Here is a 17,928-nt window from a genome sequence, read left to right as displayed (position 1 = left end):
GCGTACCAGCCCCCTCAGGCACCAGCGAGTGCCGGTGTTGAGGGTCAACATTGATGCGGTCACTTCCTGATGAGGGTCGTGGCGGGTGTAATATGACCCGAGGTCAGTTGTCTGCATGGGCACTCTGTGCCTACATCTCCCATCATGCGTCTGAAGTGTCGGTGGCGATGACCGCCTCTGTGCCCTCCCCCCCATCCCACGGACCCAACCCACATCTGGGCGTAGGCATGGCAGCAGCCCAGAAACAGCTGTGCCTTCTTCTAGCCGTGTACCCACACCAACAGGCACACAGCCCTTCATGCCTGGACCGTCCCCCTCAGTCCCCGCTAGCCTTTACATCTTCAGCGCAGCGTACAGCACCGCCATTATGCGGCCGCGGTGGCTGCCCACCGCAAGGAGTCACCAACTTCCCATTACTGTGGGATGCCCGCCTTTCCGAAAAGTGACCCACGCAGAGGTTGAAGTAGAAAAAACAGGCGCACATCCCGCACCCATCCCCAGCCACTTTTCCGGTCCTCTGTTCCTGCGCAAACTGTCACTATGGGAATAAAAAAATAAAAGCCGCTCAGCTGCGCTGCCCCAGCTGCGGGCTGGGCACCAATGGCGGAGGCGGCTTGACCGAAGCCGCTGGCCACTCCCTTTAGCACACCTTTTCCTGCCCAGTGACCTCACATCCTCCCACACCTACTCCGAATTAGCGCGGGCCGGCAGGAAAAGGCGCACTAGAACTCACTTTTTTAAAGACGGGATAAAGAGGCTTCACCGCAGGATAACGACGGATCCTCGTGAACGTCATCTGGAAGCCTCGACACGACTGCGGAAGGTAACGTGCGCTACAGCCTCGTCTAGTAACGCCCTGAGACACACTTTCCCCCCCACATAAACATCTCTAAAAACGGGGTGCGTCTTAGAATCGCGGGTGCATTTATTATTTGTTAGAATCAAAGCTTTTTTTTTCTGTTGGTGGTACTGAAATTAGTGTGCGTCTTACAATCGATGGCGTCTTAGAATTGAAGAAATACGGTATTTAAAAAGATCTTAAGTTTATTTAAAAACTTGAAACCAGGTTGGCATCTTATGCAGCCTGTAGCTACATGAAGTACAGCCATACTTGCTTGTTAAAAGGGGTAAAGGCATCCAAACGTTCTCCTGACTCACCTCCCCCACATTTGCAATAGCCTCCCCACGACCATGTGCCAGGATGCGGTTGGAGGGCATATGCTGGAAATTGTAGGATGTTTTCTTCTGTCTAAGCATGTATAGGATTGCACTCTAAGGCCGTAGCTAGACCTAAGGTTTATCCCAGGATTGTCCTGGGGTCAAACCTGTTCATCTATGTGCCACACAGGGCATCCAGCGCTCAGGCAGAGACAAACCCGGGATGATCCTGGGATAAACCTTAGGTCTAGCTATGGCCTAAGTGAGTTTATTTCTTTAGTGATCTTGTATTGTTGTGTGTGTTGCTCTTTTTTTGTTGCCTGTAATTTTAACTTTATTTCAAAACAAAATAAAATTCCATGGAGCTCTTTCCAGACATCATTATTGGCTGGCTGGCTCAGTCTTAGCTGTGCAAAGTCTCCCTGGGAAATCCTCGGTGTCTACAGAAGCATTTCAGATTTTAGAGCTACCCAGCTCCTTCCTGCATTTTGTAGCCTTTTTAAGCACAGCAGATGCTACTAACGCTGGACCGGGCCTGCAGAATACTGCTAAAGGAGAATAATTTTTAGCTTGCTGATCCTATCTAAAATCCTACACACGTGCACACAGACACAGACACAGACACACACACAGACACACACACACACACACACACACACACACACACAGACACCTGCAAGTCTGGTCACTTCATCATTTATTTATTTATTTATTTATTCATTGCATTTATATCCAGCCTTTTTTCTTCCAAGGAGGCGACATACATAATCCTCCTCCTCTCCATTTTATCCTCACAACAACAGCCCTGTGAGGTGGGTTGGGCTGAGAGTCTGTGACTGGCCCAAAGTCACCCAGTGGGTTTCCATGGCTGAGTGGGATCTAGAACCCGGATCGCCCAACTCCCAGTCCAGCACTTTTAGCCACTACACTACACTGACTCTTTTAAAGAAATGTCCTGTGGAATCTGGAAAACCTCCTGCGTATACATCCTCTCCCTCTTTTAATGAAAGATCTCTGGCCAACTTGCAAAAACGAAGACAGGGAATTAAGAGCTAAAACGCATGGTGTGTCTTCAGCCGCTTCCACGGTCCTGTCCATGCAACCAAACAGAGTGAATGGAGGTGGGGTGGGGTGGGGGCAGGGAGTGGTGCTGCCACTCTCTTTTCCATGCTTTTCAGTTGAGTGAACAGAGAGCTTTGTAACATAAAAAAGCCCTAAACAAATTGGGACCAGGCTACCTTAGGGATTACTTTGCTCCTTATATCTCTGTCTGATTTCGGCAATCATCAGAGGAAGTGCTGACTCCAGGTTTTTGAGGTGCCTTGGGCAAGGCACCCCACTCCCTTGTCCACCTTGTCACCACCATTGTCACCTGCTGCTATTCCTCTTCCTCCTCAATCTTATCACTCGCTTGCCTGACAAGCAGAGAGTCAAAGGAGCAAGTAGACTGTGCCATCTGCTGCTGATCCTTCTCACACTCACCCTTGTCTGGGCCAGAACAACAGACAGGTGAATAAGTGGGCTGCAAAGGTGAACAGGAGTAGCAAATCTGGGTGTTTGTATGGCTCTTGTCAGCAGGACCATGCTGGGGTGTGGGACCTAGGCAAATGCCCAACCATGCCACCCTTGATGCTGGCCCTGATTAGAGGGAGCGTTGCTGAAGTTCTCCTCAGGAGCACTTGCAGCAGAATGTTTAGTAGGGCTGTGCATGGACCACCCCCAAACCGCTTTGTGGCCTGATCCAGAACTTTTGGATCAGGCCCGAACTGCTTCGGGTCGATCCGACCCTTCCCTGCTCCGCAGAGTGAGATCCGGAGGGCCAGATCGTGATTTTGCTCCCCCTTCCCCACTTACTTGCCTCTGCAGCGGACGGCAGAAGCAGGTAAGTGGAGAAGGGGGGGGACAAAATGGGGGCCAAATAAGCCCTCCTCCCCCCGCCCCTTACCTGGCTCCACTGCCATCGTTGCACGGACTACGCTGCCGCCAGGTAAGCCCCCCCCACTTACCTGTGTCTGGCGTGGTCTGGCACCAGCGTCAACTGAGGCCCCGGCCTCTGTTGAAGCCGGCGCTGGACTGCACCAGACACAGGTAAGCCCCCCTCCCCCCTGACCTGACTCCCCCGCCGTCGCCGCACGGACTGTGTCAGCAGTGGAGGAGGCAGGTAAGCCCCCCCCAACTTACCTGTGTCCAGCGCGGTCCGGCGCTGGCTTCAACTGAGGCCCAGGCTTCAGCACGGAAGAGGCCGTGGCCTGCTTCCAGCTTGAGGCCTGGGCTTCAGTTGAAGCCAGTGCTGGACCACGATGGAGGCAGGTAAGCCCCCCTCCCCCCCTTACTTGCGTCTGGAGCTCTGGATCGAGGTGAACCGCTTCACCTTAATCCGCAGCTCCCCCGACCTGATTCAGATCTGCCTTTGGTGGAGGCGTATCGGGTTGCTCTGCTCTGGATTCGGGGAACCGAAACAGAGCGGAACACAGCCCTAATGTTTAGTGTTGCAGCACCTACCCTGTGAAACGCTTTACCACCTGTCATTAGACACCCCCCCCCAGTTCTGCCATTCAGATGTCTTCTTAAGACCCATCTCTTCACACAGGCTTTCCTGTAGCACTCAGATCATAGTTGGCTAGTGTGACCCTATGGAAAGGAGGACAGGGCTCCTGTATCTTTAATAGTTGTACAGAAAAGGCAATTTCAGGAGGTGTCATTTGTAGGCATGCAGCACCTGGTGAAATTCCCTCTTCATCACAATAGTTAAAGCTGCAGGAGCTATACTAAAGTGAGCAGATACAAAAGAAAGGAGGGCTCCTGCAGCTTTAACTGTTGTGACGAAGAGGGGATTTGTATTCAACTGTTCAAGATACAGGAACCCTGTCCTCCTTTCCATATGGTCGCCCCATAGTTGGCTGTGCTGTTTACTGATCAAAATGATGATGATGATCTTACAGTTATACTTTACTGTTGTTTTGATGATACATTTTGATCATCATCAGACAAGCATTTTGCAGCACACTCGTTACTGGGCCCTCAAGGATTTCCACAGGCCCTTTTTACGATGTCGGCTGCCTTCTACGTGTCTCCCATTCCTTCTGGTTGTTTCCCTGCTGTGTGCAGGGATAGCAGCGCGATAAAAATGCCTACTGATTGGGCCACGTGGTCTTTGTTTACTTCTTCTTTCCCCCGTGTGAAGGAAGAGGAAGCCGCTCGTCCGTATTGTGGTACAGTAGCACTAGGCAAAGCGACAGGAGGGAAACGCAATTTCCTCTCTATCTGAAGCTCTTTATGTTCAATACTTTGATACCTCTTCAGATATTGTTAGTTGCATCATTGTGCCAGAACCCCTCTTAGCACTGTTATCTCCAATGGATAATGTAAGAGGCAATTTGCCACACTGTGAAGTAATCCTGTTTTTGTTGCTAGCAAAGCGCCTAGAAACAGTACAACGTTCGAAAACAGGTGCCAGTTGCATGATGCAAGGGTGGTTCACCAATATCTGGAAAATTGCACTTTCAGAGAAACTAACCCACGACAGCAGAGTTCTGAGAGGGGTGGCCAAACACAACCACTTCATGGAAATCTGGTTTCCCTGCCTTGCATTTATCAACACAGGGATGGTGGGTCTATAAGCCCCCAACCACCCAAACATCATTCGGGAGGGATCTAATTAAATGAGCGGTGCTGTAAGGACATTCTACTGTTTATGAAATTAAAGTAAGAATGGGAACAGTTTCTTTTCTTTTCTTTTTTTTTGGTTTGGATAGTTTACGGTTATTGTATTTGTTGACTATATTTGTTGACTATAAACTCGTTGTACAAAGCACAATAATTAAATAAAAGAAAGTTTAAAAAAGAAAAGGTAAGAAAAGAAAGCAGTTATATACATTTGAGTAATAAAAGAAAGATGTGTCCACAGGGGTAGCTGGGTTAGGTCTGTTTGCAGCATAAACAGCAAAGACTCTTGTGGCATCTTAAATCAGGCATGGGTGAAACCTGCCCTGCGCGTGGGCTCGCGTGGCAGTTTTGGTGGCTCTCGCTGTGTTCCCCTGCTGCCAAAAGTTGTGGCAGTTTTGCAGGCAAAGAAGGCACAAGAGGAGTGCACAAAAGGAGTGATTGCTGGCAAGCAGGATTGTGCTCTTGGAAGCCTCCTGGGATTGTGTTACTCCTTGAAAACAGACGGGAGAGTGATGTTGCATTCATGTCACTGCATGTAGGTTTCCAATCGACAACTGTGTGAACAGAACGCTGTCCATTAGCTTCATCCCACGTACCTGTTTCCCTCGAATTATCCCCTACAGTGCTAAGCTGTTGTTGTTGTTGTTGCTTAAATCACACCCCGGGCAGCGCCGCTCCTAAGATCCTTTGCATATCGGGAAAGGGGTTTAAGGGGGGAAATGTAAAAAAATCAACGGATGACCCAATCCGATTCAAATTTGGTATGCTTAAAGCTCTCCTTAATATCTATTACTGTGCCAATTTTGATGTCTTTATCTTTAAAACTTACGCAGATGTAAGCATTTGTTTAATTTTTCTTTAAACATATCAAATCCTGCTCTTGCACCCCCAGTGGCCGCTCGGAAAACAACAAATGATTTGCTCCAAAACTAGTAGCAAAATAGCACAAGTCTTTTGCATTTATAGCACAATTAAAGCAGGATGCATGGGAGTACTTCACAGTCAAAGCAGATTATAAGCTGGAAAATTCAGAGTACTTCACAATAAAAGCAGATTATAAGCTGGAAAACTTCAGAGCCGCAATTCGCACAGATTGCACAGTATAACACTGGTGTGATAAAGCTCCTAGATGGACCCTTCTTATGATCTTAAGGGCCACACTCTCCACATACCTTGTTTGCCTGCAAAATCACTGCAGTTTTAGCTGCCACTGGGGAGGGGTGCAGCCCCCAGTATGTTCAGGCCCACAATACCAGGGGTTGCCCATCCCTGCCTTTATTTATTTATTACAATTCTATACCGCCCAATTGCCGGAGCTCTCTGGCCGGTTCACAAAAATTAAAAACATTCAAAGTATAAAACAACAGTATAAAACCATAGTATAAAATACAATATAAAACCTCAACCAGATAAAAACAGCAGCAATGCAAAATTACAAATTTAAAACACCAAGTTAAAATTTATTTATAGACTGTTAAAATGCTGGGAGAATAAAAAGGTCTTCACCTGGCGTCTAAAAGCATATAATGTAGGTGCCAAGCGAACCTCCTTAGGGAGCTCATTCCACAGCTGGTGCCACAGCAGAGAAGGCCCTCCTCCTGGTAGCCACCTGCCTCACTTCCTTTGGCAGGGGCTCACGGAGAAGGACCCCCTGAGGATGACCGTAGGGTCCAGGCAGGTACATACGGGAGGAGGCGTTCCTTCAGATAGCCTGGCCCCAAGCCATTTAGGGCTTTAAATGTTAATACCAGCACTTTGAATCGGGCCCGGACCTGGACTGGCAGCGAATGAAGCTGGAAAAGGACTGGCGTGATGAGGTCTTGTCGGCCAGTCCCTGTTAGTAAGCGTGCTGCCCTGTTTTGTACCAGTTGAAGTTTCCAGACTGTTTTCAAAGGCAGCCCCACGTATAACGCATTGCAGTAATCCAAACGAGAGATTATCAGAGCATGGATAACTGTAGCTAGGCTATCTCTGTCCAGATAAGGGCGCAGTTGGTATATCAGCCTAAGCTGGTAAAAGGTGCTCTTTGCCACTGAGTTCACCTGTGCCTCAGGTGACATTTCTGGATCCAAGAGCACCCCAAAACTACGGACCCGATCCTTTAGGGAGAGTGAAACCCCGTCCAGGACAGGGCAAACATCGCCTCGCCAGAGAGATGAACCACCCGCTAACAGTACCTCCGTCTTGTCTGGATTGAGTTTCAGTCTATTATCCCTCATCCAGTCCATTACCGTGCCCAGGCACTGGTTCAGATTAACAAATATGTTCTGGAATAACCTTTTGTGGACGCCGTACTCTTCCCCAGAGCTTTGGAAGGCATATGAACAGGGCACTCAACTACTTGGAAGATCCAGCCTCTGAGATGAAAATCCTTCCCCGTTTATTTCTGCCATGGGATGGTGATCTATGGCTGCTCAGAAAAAGCCACACTGCAGATGCTCAGAAGCGAGACCCTACTTTTATTCTTCACGTTTTTTTTCTTGAGCTTTTGCACTCCACATAGGTTCTAAGCCTTGGTATAAAGTATTCACCTGCAAGGAGGTTTCAGAAGGGTTTCAGGTTTGCTCCTGAAGCCACTCTGATCCATCACAAACATCTATGGAGCACGGGCTGGGACCTGCCCTGTTCTTGGCAACCAGCACAGCAGAAGGAGAGCAGGTGGATTGGGACCCTGGCTATGTACTCTGCAAGGCTGGCTGGCTTAATTCATAGTGCAACAAAGTGACAAGATTCAAAGGCTGGCTGATTTTGTGCCTTCCCTTGTTTCCCTGAATGACAAACTTCACATGTCAATTTTCTCAGCTATGAAAAAGGTACCAGAGCCCAGTGTTACTTTTATTCTGAGGATGCTGGAACAGAGATTTTATTTGTAAACAGCTTTTTAGAAATAAAATTCTTTGTTCCAGCATACTGAACATGGACCCCATTTTGGGGTCTATTTTGGATGCTCTCCCCCTTTTGTGCACCTTTGTTTTTACTTTTATTCTGGCCGTCCCAGATGTCAAAAGCTCAGAGCTCCAGGAAAAGCTAATGCCAAACTGAGCCTCTATTGCACCACTCACATCATTCCAAACACATGCCAGGTAAACTTCGAGGGCTCCCAACTTTTCAACCCACTCCTACAGCTGTGCCTACAATTGAGGTCTGATCTGTAGCAAGTATCAGGTTGTAATGTTTTATCTTCATGCACAAAAAGGATGTGCAGAGGTTTCCTGGTATTTTCTGCAGTTCAAGCTCCTGTTGAAAGCATCAGACCATTCCTTCCCTGCTCCAGCGACTGGCAACCCAAACAGCCTTTTTCATGCTCTGATCTCCTCTTCATAAGAAGATCAGATGAAAAGGAAGTCGGCTGTAGCCATGCAAAAGTCTGAATTTTGGCAGCCATGCCTCATTGCATCACAGCATTGCAGGTTTGAGAGAAAAGTTGCATTGACCGAAATTCCCTTTTGCACGCAAACTATTAGGGAACTTCACACAGTCATAGTTACGTGAAGAGAGTGGAAGTAAAGACCTACATGTGAACAAGAGGAAGCTTCCTTCCGGGGACAGCTGCACGTGGGAATATAATAATAATAATAATAATAATAATAATAATAATAATAATAATAATAATAATACCCGCCTCTCCCTCTGGATCAAGGTGGGGTACAACACAAATACCATAAAATACATATAATTAAAACATTTAAATAATACAGTATTAAAAACAGCACATTATTAAAAAGGCATCTTAAAATTAAACTGGGTAAGCCTGCCAGAAGAGATCAGTCTTAAATTCTAGAAGACTGCTAAGTTGACAAATCTCTCCCAGCAACCCATTCCACAAACTGAGAGCAGCAGAAAAAAGGTCCTCAGGGTAATGGTTGTCAGCCTTGTTTTTGTTGGCTGGAGTAAATTCTTCCCAGAGGATCTGAGTGTGCGGGGCGGATTATACGGGAGAAGGTGATCCCACAGGTAGCCTGGACCCAAACCGTGTAGGGCTTTAAAGGTGATAACCAACACTTTATACTTTGCCCGGAAACTAATTGGCAGCCAGTGAAGAGATTTTAAAACTGGTGTAATCAACATGTGTAGCTCTTTCTCATGGGTGGTTGAACAAAGGTACAGGAAGCATATACACATGCCAACAATATGTCAACACATGTATACAATATGTCAACAACTCCTACAAAAGCAACAAGGAGAATTAGGATGTAGAAGCAGGAATGTTGCAGCTCGCCTTATGAAGGTGAAACAAATCTGTATTTGTGGAAGATTCACTCTCTCATACACCCCCAACAGATACAAAAGCCCAGATGTCTTTTGCAAATCAGTCACCCTGCAGAGAAGATCCCCTTTTAGTGCTGCTGTATCATGGTAAATTAATACGTGCAGAAAGCTGCCATCATGTGAACACCTTGCTTCAGGGTGATTCGCTCCAGAAACTACTACTTTGAAAAGCTTGCCAGGGAGTCCCAGAGGAAAAGCTTGAAGGCCAACACATGGATTGTCCATCTGCCAGAAGTCTGAAAAAGGGGGCATTGCTACCAATCAGAGAGAATAAATGAATTAGCCTCCCCATCACCACCTCCAATAGACTTTGATATTAATAAAATTGTTATGGGCATCTGTAATGAGTAGCTTTCACTAAAAAACAAAAAACCCACCTTAATTGTGTGTGTATTTTAAATAGCCAAAAGTAGATAATCCTTGTATAAGGTTAAACGTTGGACACCTTTTTCCTAATTAGGGCCCAAGAGATCTCAAGCTGAGTAAAAGAAAATCTGTAATGTATTCGGAAAAATGTGCTAATAATTCTACTAGCGTCACTGGCTAGCCATAAAAAAAAAAAGAGCTACCTTATTTGTTCCACTCCAGAAGGTAATGCTCAACTCTCCTGGCCCATGGACTACTATGGACTACCACTACGAAGTACCCATCACTGGGCAAAACAGACCTTATTTCTGCAAAAGCATGAATATGATCGCACTGATAATGATAATAATGATTGCTTTTCATCCATAAAAATAATATCAAAGTGCTATCCTAAAAATAACAACTTGCAATGCTATCCTGCAAAACGGTTTTTGCGGAGGGGGGTTGGAAGGGTGGGATAGAAATCTTTAAAATTCAGAAATAAACCCATCAGACTGTTTTGCTGAAGGTTGTGTAGAAACAGACACAGAGGCAAATAAAGGGACCCGCGCCTGCCACTGCCTGCAGCATACAGAGACCCCTCCGCTCCAGTGGAGGCTGGTGGCTCCGATGTGAGTGGGGTGTGAATCCATTCCGGATTAGAACTCTAAATGAGCTATCCAAGGTTCTGAACCCGGTGCCAAACCCTATCACCAAAATGGGCTCGGCACCTTAGCTAGTTCCTTTAGGCTGCCGACTGGTTCTGACTGAAACCCAGAGCAGATTCACCGTCCCACGGACATGGGAGCCGTCAGCCTCCGCTGCTCCGCTCACCTGTCTCCACCTGCCAGCCAGAGATGCCCACATACCCCGGGCCACTCACCTCGCACCGCCGAGGAAGGCAACAGGAGGAGGAGCAGGAACAGCAGCAAGTGTGGCGGGAGCTCCCGGGCAGTCCCCTCCTTGCCCGTCCCTTTCAGCATGGTCCTCCCTGTACTGAACCAAGGGGCTGCTGAGAGAAGAGATACCCCCGCCGCTCCTCACAGGACGAGCGAGCAAACGCGGCACCGGGCTGCGCTCTCGCCCGGCACCGGGCTGCTGGCTCCACTCGCTCAGCCGGGATGACGCGCTTGGCCCAAACTCTCCGCGGCGCCTTGGGCTTTGGCGGCGGCTGGAGACCAAGCGGGGTTCAGCCGCGGGGCGCGTCCGGGCGGCGCCGGGTCAGGAAGACGCGGGGCGAAGCCTTTTCCCGCCGCCGCTCCATGCTCGGCTGCGGCGCGCGCGGGCGGGCGGGCGGGTGAGCGGGCGGCTCCCTCCCCGGCTGCCCACTTTGTGGAGACTTCGCTCTTTTCCCGCCCTGACGCCTTAATTGGGGAAAGGAGGAGGGGTCTTGGAGGGAGAGAAGGGGCGGCCTTGGGCCCTCGCGGCCACTTGCCGCTGCTGCTGCTGCTGCTGCTACAGTGCTCCACGCGCCCGAGATGAAGGGGCTGGAGCAACTCCTTTATGAGGGAAGGTTACAACAGCTGGGATTGTTTGGGTTAGCAAGAAGGCGGGAGAGGCGAGGCGTGGCAGACGTGTACAAAATTATGCACGGTGTGGAGAAAGTGGATAAGGAGACATTGTTTGGTGGGAGATTCAGGACAAATAAAAGGAAGGACTTCTTCACACAGTGCATAGTTGAACTGTGGAATTCACTTCCACAAGACGTGGCGATGGACACCCCTTTTGGATGGCTTTAAAAGTTGTTGTTTATTCGTTCAGTCGCTTCCGACTCTTCGTGACTTCATGGACCAGCCCACGCCAGAGCTTTCTGTCGGCCGTTGCCACCCCCAGCTCCCCCAAGGTCAAGTCTGTCACCTCCAGAATATCATCCCTCCATCTTGCCCTTGGTCGGCCCCTCTTCCTTTTGCCTTCCACTTTCCCTAGCATCAGCCTCTTCTCCAGGGTATCCTGTCTTCTCATTATGTGGCCAAAGTCCTTCAGTTCTGCCTTTAATACCATTCCCTCAAGTGAGCAGCCTGGCTTTATTTCCTGGAGTATGGACTGGTTTGATCTTCTTGCAGTCCAAGGCGCTCTCAGAATTTCCCTCCAACACCACAGTTCAAAAGCGTTTATCTTCCTTCGCTCAGCTTTCCTTTTGGTCCAGCTCTCTCAGCCATAGGTTACTACGGGGAATACCATTGCTTTAACTATGCGGACCTTTGTTGTCAGTGTGGTGTCTCTGCTCTTAACTATTTTATCAAGATTTGTCATTGCTCTCCTCCCAAGAAGTAAACGATTTCCTGGCTGCAGTCAGCGTCTGCAGTAATCTTTGCACCCAGGGGGTTAGATAAATCCCTGGCGGAGAAGGCTATCCATGGCTACTAGTGCTGATGTCGATAGTAGCAGAGGCAGTATGCCTATGTGGACACCAGTTGCTGGGGAACATGGGCGGGAGGGTGCTGTTGCACTCACGTACTGCTTGTGGGTTCCAGGTCAGCAGCTGGTTAGTTACTGTGTGAACAGAGTGTTGGACTAGAAGGACTCTTGGTCTGATCCAGCAGGTCTCTTCTTAAGTTCTTATGATGTACTGCAATCATGGGTGATCAGGTACAAACTCCAAAAAAGACATCCCAGTGATCAAAAAGAGCAAAGAGCTACAACCTTAAGTAAAATTCCAAAATCCTTTATTAGGCCAACACCCCACCCCACCCCAAATGTGTAAACTTTCGAGATATCCAGATCTCTTCATCAGGCAATAAGTTATAAAGGGTTCCATTTTTCCCCCAACAGACACTCTGCATACTGTGAAAAATATCTGTGTTGGATGGAGTTGATAACTCCAGTAAAAGCTACTGGTCTGGAGATGTGGGGGGGGGGGGGAAATGAGGGGAGGGAGATTTTTTTCCCCTCTTAAAAAATCATTGGGTGGGGAATTGAAAACAACAACAAAATGCCCTATTTTTTCTGTTGTCCCCTTCCCCAGACCTGCACATCACTATGGTGGTCACTGTCTACTTTGAGACCTATATAGGAGGCAAGAATTAGATCAAAACCGTTTCTACATACTTGAAAGTAAACAAGAAATCATTCCAAATGGAAGGCACACTTATAATAAACTTTTTGAAACCAGAAAGGGAAGGGTGAGGTGGGATTCCTGAGAGAGGGTTTTCCAAAATCCAATAATAAATAAAATCTGAGTACCAAAACCAATAAGTCCTTGTCTGTGGCGGCATCAATGGTGGGCATAGTTCGGACACCTGCAGAGGGCTCACATCCCAGCAGGGGCTGCTCCTTCTCTTCCCCTTTGCAACCTGCTTGCTTACCTTCATCTTATTCTGGTCCAGACAACGATGGTGGAGAAGCGAAGCAGTAGATCATAGAATCATAGAATAGCAGAGTTGGAAGGGGCCTACAAGGCCATCGAGTCCAACCCCCTGCTCAATGCAGGAATCCACCCTAAAGCATCCCTGACAGTTGGTTGTCCAGCTGCCTCTTGAAGGCCTCTAGTGTGGGAGAGCCCACAACCTCCCTAGGTAACTGGTTCCATTGTCATACTGCTCTAACAGTCAGGAAGTTTTTCCTGATGTCCAGCTGGAATCTGGCTTCCTTTAACTTGAGTCCGTTATTCTGTGTCCTGCACTCTGGGAGGATCGAGAAGAGATCCTGGCCCTCCTCTGTGTGACAACCTTTTAAGTATTTGAAGAGTGCTCTCATGTCTCCCCTCAATCTTCTCTTCTCCAGGCTAAACCTGCCCAGTTCTTTCAGTCTCTCTTCATAGGGCTTTGTTTCCAGATGTCTTAGCCTACTTGCTCACTGGCTCTCTGCCTATCAAGGAATCAAGTGATGTCAAGGAAAAGAAAGAGGAGGAGGAGCAAGCACAGCTATCAGCAATGGCCATGACGAGGTAGATTTACTGAGGGAGGGGGGCCCATTGAAGGAGCCTTGTCCAAGGACCCTCAAAAACCTGCAGCCACCATTTTCTTGTTTGGCACAATTGTTCCTCTGAACCAATGGCTGCTTCTTTCTTATCCCTGGATTAGTCACATGGCTCATCCCACCCAATGAGGGATTACACAGTGGGCCTGTTCAGATAACAGCTAAGCCATGGTTAGGATGCTAACGTTTTTGCAGCAAATGGTTAGTGAGTGTGTTTAAACCATGGTTAAATAGCCACCATGGTTAGGAATGGTTCACAAGACACACTGACTCATGGTTCACATGACACGCTAAGCCATAATATTTAGTTCAAAATGCTTAATCACCGTGGCTTAGCATGTCATCTGAACAGGGTCAGTGAGACATTACACTGCTACACAATCAGGTTTGGTTCTGTGATAATGTCACCAAGGGCACTGTTTCTATCCTGTACTTCAGATAGTGGTGGAATATGGAGCAGGTACTTTCCTCCAGATCTCTATGGGTGAGTAGAGTTGTATGGCAGCCTTTCTACATGAGGCATTTATTGTGCCTTGTGATTCCTCTTTTACGATAGCTTGTGGGACCTTTACACAACATCATCTTCCTCCAGGGCCTCTCCTGTGCCTTGCAACCATTTAGGTGGGTTTTTCCCCCCCCTAATGAGAAAATTCTAGTATTATTTGTGAATGGCAAAATAAAGCCTGGTGTAATTGCCCAATATCACAGTGCGACCTAGTGCCTGCGTAGTGGAACATAAGGAAAGGCAGGAAAAGAAAAATCCTGGGGAAAAACACATGTAAAGTAGTATCCTGCAAAGAATATGGAAACAGAAGCCTTGGTAAAGTGGCGGGTTAAAACCCTCATGTAGAAAACACTCCAGTGCCAAATATCACAAAACGTTTATTGCCTACAGCAATATAACAGTAACCAAGTGCAAAAACTTGTGAGGTGCTCAAAATGGCTTCCGTTCTCCAGTAGCTGCCTTTGTCTGCCTGGTTCCCATGCAAAATTAATCAGCGGTGGCATCAGCAAATGCTCAGCAATCTCATAGAATTACAGTTAAGCAACTTCACCCCAACAAACTTCTTACTACGCACCAAGGTGGGAATTCACATTATAGATGTTATTGTCAGTCTTTGTTAAGATCTCATTTGTTGCTACTCGGCCACGACCCAACCTTATTGCTTCAGGGATACAACACAGGAGGAAGGAAAATGGAACATCATCAATTCACCAGCATGGAACGGGAAATGTTGCTGTTCGCCAAAGCAGACAGATAAATTGAGAAATGCAAAACTCTTGTAAGATGTGGTTGATCGAACAGCCTATGTGGGGTGGAAAAATAAATATTCCACAAGACAACACCTGCTCATGTGACCTGCAAAGCATGGCTCAAATCAAACAAACCATATCAAGGTTCAGGTATTTCTGCTGCTTATTGTTCCCTCTATTTTCAATGCTCAGGCTGTGAATGACATTGTTGATGTAGCCAAACGGCCACACACAAGCACATATGGCGGTATCAGCAGCTTCAGGGGAGTCCCAAGGTGTGTAGAAATATTTTTTTAAAAAAGTAGGGAGAAATTTTAAGTGGGGAGGAACCCATATAGCCCAATGAGGCCTAAGTTTGTTCAGAAGCCAATGAATATTTTGCTGTTTGTGGACTAGAGGGAGGGAAGAACTGATAAAAAGGTATATCTGTGTATTTCACACTGCAGCAATTTGTTGCAAACTTCCCTTGTGTTACTAAAAAGACTTGCTCTGGAATAGAGTTGGGACTTATACATCATGCAAAAAAGAGAAAAAGCACCACTAAAAAAAAAGAAGACATCAATTTGCATAACATTTGCATACACAGGTGCACATTTAGAAATAATAATGATTGTTTAAGCAGAGACACAAGAAATCACATATCTTACCACAGTGGTGAAGACTGAGCTTGTGCCTGCTCTGTTTGCAGCCCAAGTGCTAACTGTGGAGCGGCAACTTCACAGCCTCTCCTGGCTTTCACTCCTCACAGTTATTTATCTTTAAACCAGACATGGGTCTCATCTACACCGAGCAAGATATTCCACTATGAAAGTGGTATATAAAAGGCAGGAGCCACACTACTGCTTTATAGCAGTATTGAAGTACACTGACAACTGTTGGGGCCCATTGCCATGTACCATATACCACTTTCATACTGCTTTCATAGTGCTATATCCTGCTTGGTGTAGATGTGTCAGTGGGCCCCAACAGTTGTCAGTGCAATTCAGTACCATTATAAAGCAGTAGTGTGGCTCCTGCCTTTTATATACTGCTTTCATACCGCTTTCATAGTGCAATATCCTGCCTTGCCCCCTCAAGTATATATTTTAGGGTGACCATATGGAAAGGAGGACAGGGCTGCTGTATCTTTAACAGTTGTATAGAAAAGGGAATTTCAGCAGTTGGTGAAATTCCATCTTCATCATGACAGTTAAAAGCTGCAGGAGCCCTGTCCTCTTTTGTATCTGGCCACTCTGGTGTAGCTCCTGCAGCTTTAACTGTTGTGATGAAGAGGGGATTTTACCAGGTGCTGCATGCATACAAATAGCACCTGCTGAAATTCTCTTTTCAATGCAACTGTTAAAGATACAGGAGCCTTGTCCTCCTTTCCATATGGTCACCCTAATATATTTAACCCAAAGAACAAATACCCACTTGGCTTTTATGAAATTGGCAGGATGGGCTATTGCAGAATAATAATAAAATAGAGTGACCATATGAAAAGGAGGACAGGGCTCCTGTATCTTTAACAGTTGTATTGAAAAGGGAATTTCAGCAGGTGTCATTTGTATATATAAAAAACCTGGTGAAATTCCCTCTTTATCACAATGGTTAAAGCTGCAGGTGCCCTGCCCTCTTTTAAATCTGGTCACTCTAGTATAGCTCCTGCACCTTTAACTGTTGTGATGAAGACGGAATTTCATCAGGTTCTCCATATATACAAATGACACTTCCCATTTCTATACAACTGTTAAAGATACAGGAGCCCTGTTCTCCTTTTCATATGGTCACCCTAAATAAAATGATAGCCTGGTTCAGAGGACACTCTGGGCTTTTGTGGTTAGCTTAACCATGTTCAACTGTGGTTAACGCTAACCACATGCAGAATGCTTGCAGATGACACTTTTAACCATTTTGTGGTGAAGTTTTCCTTAACCACATGTTAACCACAAAGTGGTTAGTGGAGCACCTGATTCCTCCAAGTGATCCACGCTGTATCCCAGCAGCCCTAGTGCTAGGAGTCCTAGGCAGTTACGGCCATCATTTTAGTGCAGGCACCAATGAAATCAGCAATTATATACATGCATCACTCCATTCAGTGAGCGGTTCCTTTGCTTTCTGCATCGCTATCAGGGCCGGTGCCTGACTATTTTGCGCCCTAGGCAAGGTGAGCTACTTTCACCCAACCCCACCCCCCAAAAATGCCAATTTTGATTTTTAAGAACAGATGTTTCCTGGAAAAAATACGAAGCACAAAACTTGAAACTGCAAAATTTATTTTAAAGTGCAAGAAATACGTCATGCCAATTATAATAAACAAATTGGAAAGGAACGTCTATGGGTCTAAAATGCATTATTTGATAGGAATATCACCTCCAAATCATCTCCCCCCAACTCGCACGCACGCAGGCACACACTCAGCATCACTCACTCCAAACAAACACACGCATGAACACATGCATTCACTCAAAGACCCCATGCACCCCATTCACCCGTACATTCTCTCTCTGTGTGTGTCTCTCTCTTCCAGGCGTGTTCCAGAAGTCCGAATGTGGAGCCGCCCCACCCCAGTATCCCTGGCTTCGCTTCAGCTGGGTGGGTGCAGGGCGCCATCTTGCCCACCCAGGCCCAGCTGAATCCTTGGGCTGGGTGTCTCACAGCCAACGCGCGTGAGTGCTGCGCTGTGCCCTGCGCCCCTCTTAGCTTGGCGCTCTAGGCAGCTGCCTGAGTGGCCTCTATGGTAGCACCGGCCCTGATCGCTATGCCTGCTATACCTCTACAGTCATCACAGGGGAGGTGGAAGCCTTCCGGGAAATCTGCGCTAGCTGCATCATCAGGCAGCGCTGCCACAGTCATCAGAAGCTGAGGGGCGTAGTGGTGCTTCAACGAGGTAGGAGAAACGGATGCTTCGTATGGGGAAATTGCAAGTGGGGATTTAAAAAGCTCTACTGTAAGCACACTCCACTAAGAAGAGCAAATTTCGCTCCCAAAAACTAATGCGAAACACAAAATGGCAGCTGCAGCCAGCGTATCAATTAGCAGTCCAGAGCAGCCATAGAGCCCACTGGCTAGAGTGGCCCTGCCTAGTTAGGCAACTTTGTAGTGGAAGCTCTATGCCTTAACCATTTAACCATGACCCCTAAGCCACAGACACATGTCAGACAACACTTTTAGCCATGATTAGTGCTGCTAATCATGCTGCACATCATGGTTAGTGAGCCTAACCACAGTGTGGTTAATGGGGAAGATGGTTAGGGAAAACGTGTGTCAGATGACACCGTTAACCACGATTAAGCATTCTGTTAACCATTTTGTGGTTAAGCAGCATGGTTTAGCACA

Source organism: Elgaria multicarinata, chromosome 5 (genome assembly GCF_023053635.1).
Source record: "Elgaria multicarinata webbii isolate HBS135686 ecotype San Diego chromosome 5, rElgMul1.1.pri, whole genome shotgun sequence".
Taxonomy (NCBI): Eukaryota; Metazoa; Chordata; class Lepidosauria; order Squamata; family Anguidae; genus Elgaria; species Elgaria multicarinata.
The sequence above is the reverse complement of the archived record's forward strand: the minus strand, read 5'-3'. Positions refer to the sequence as shown.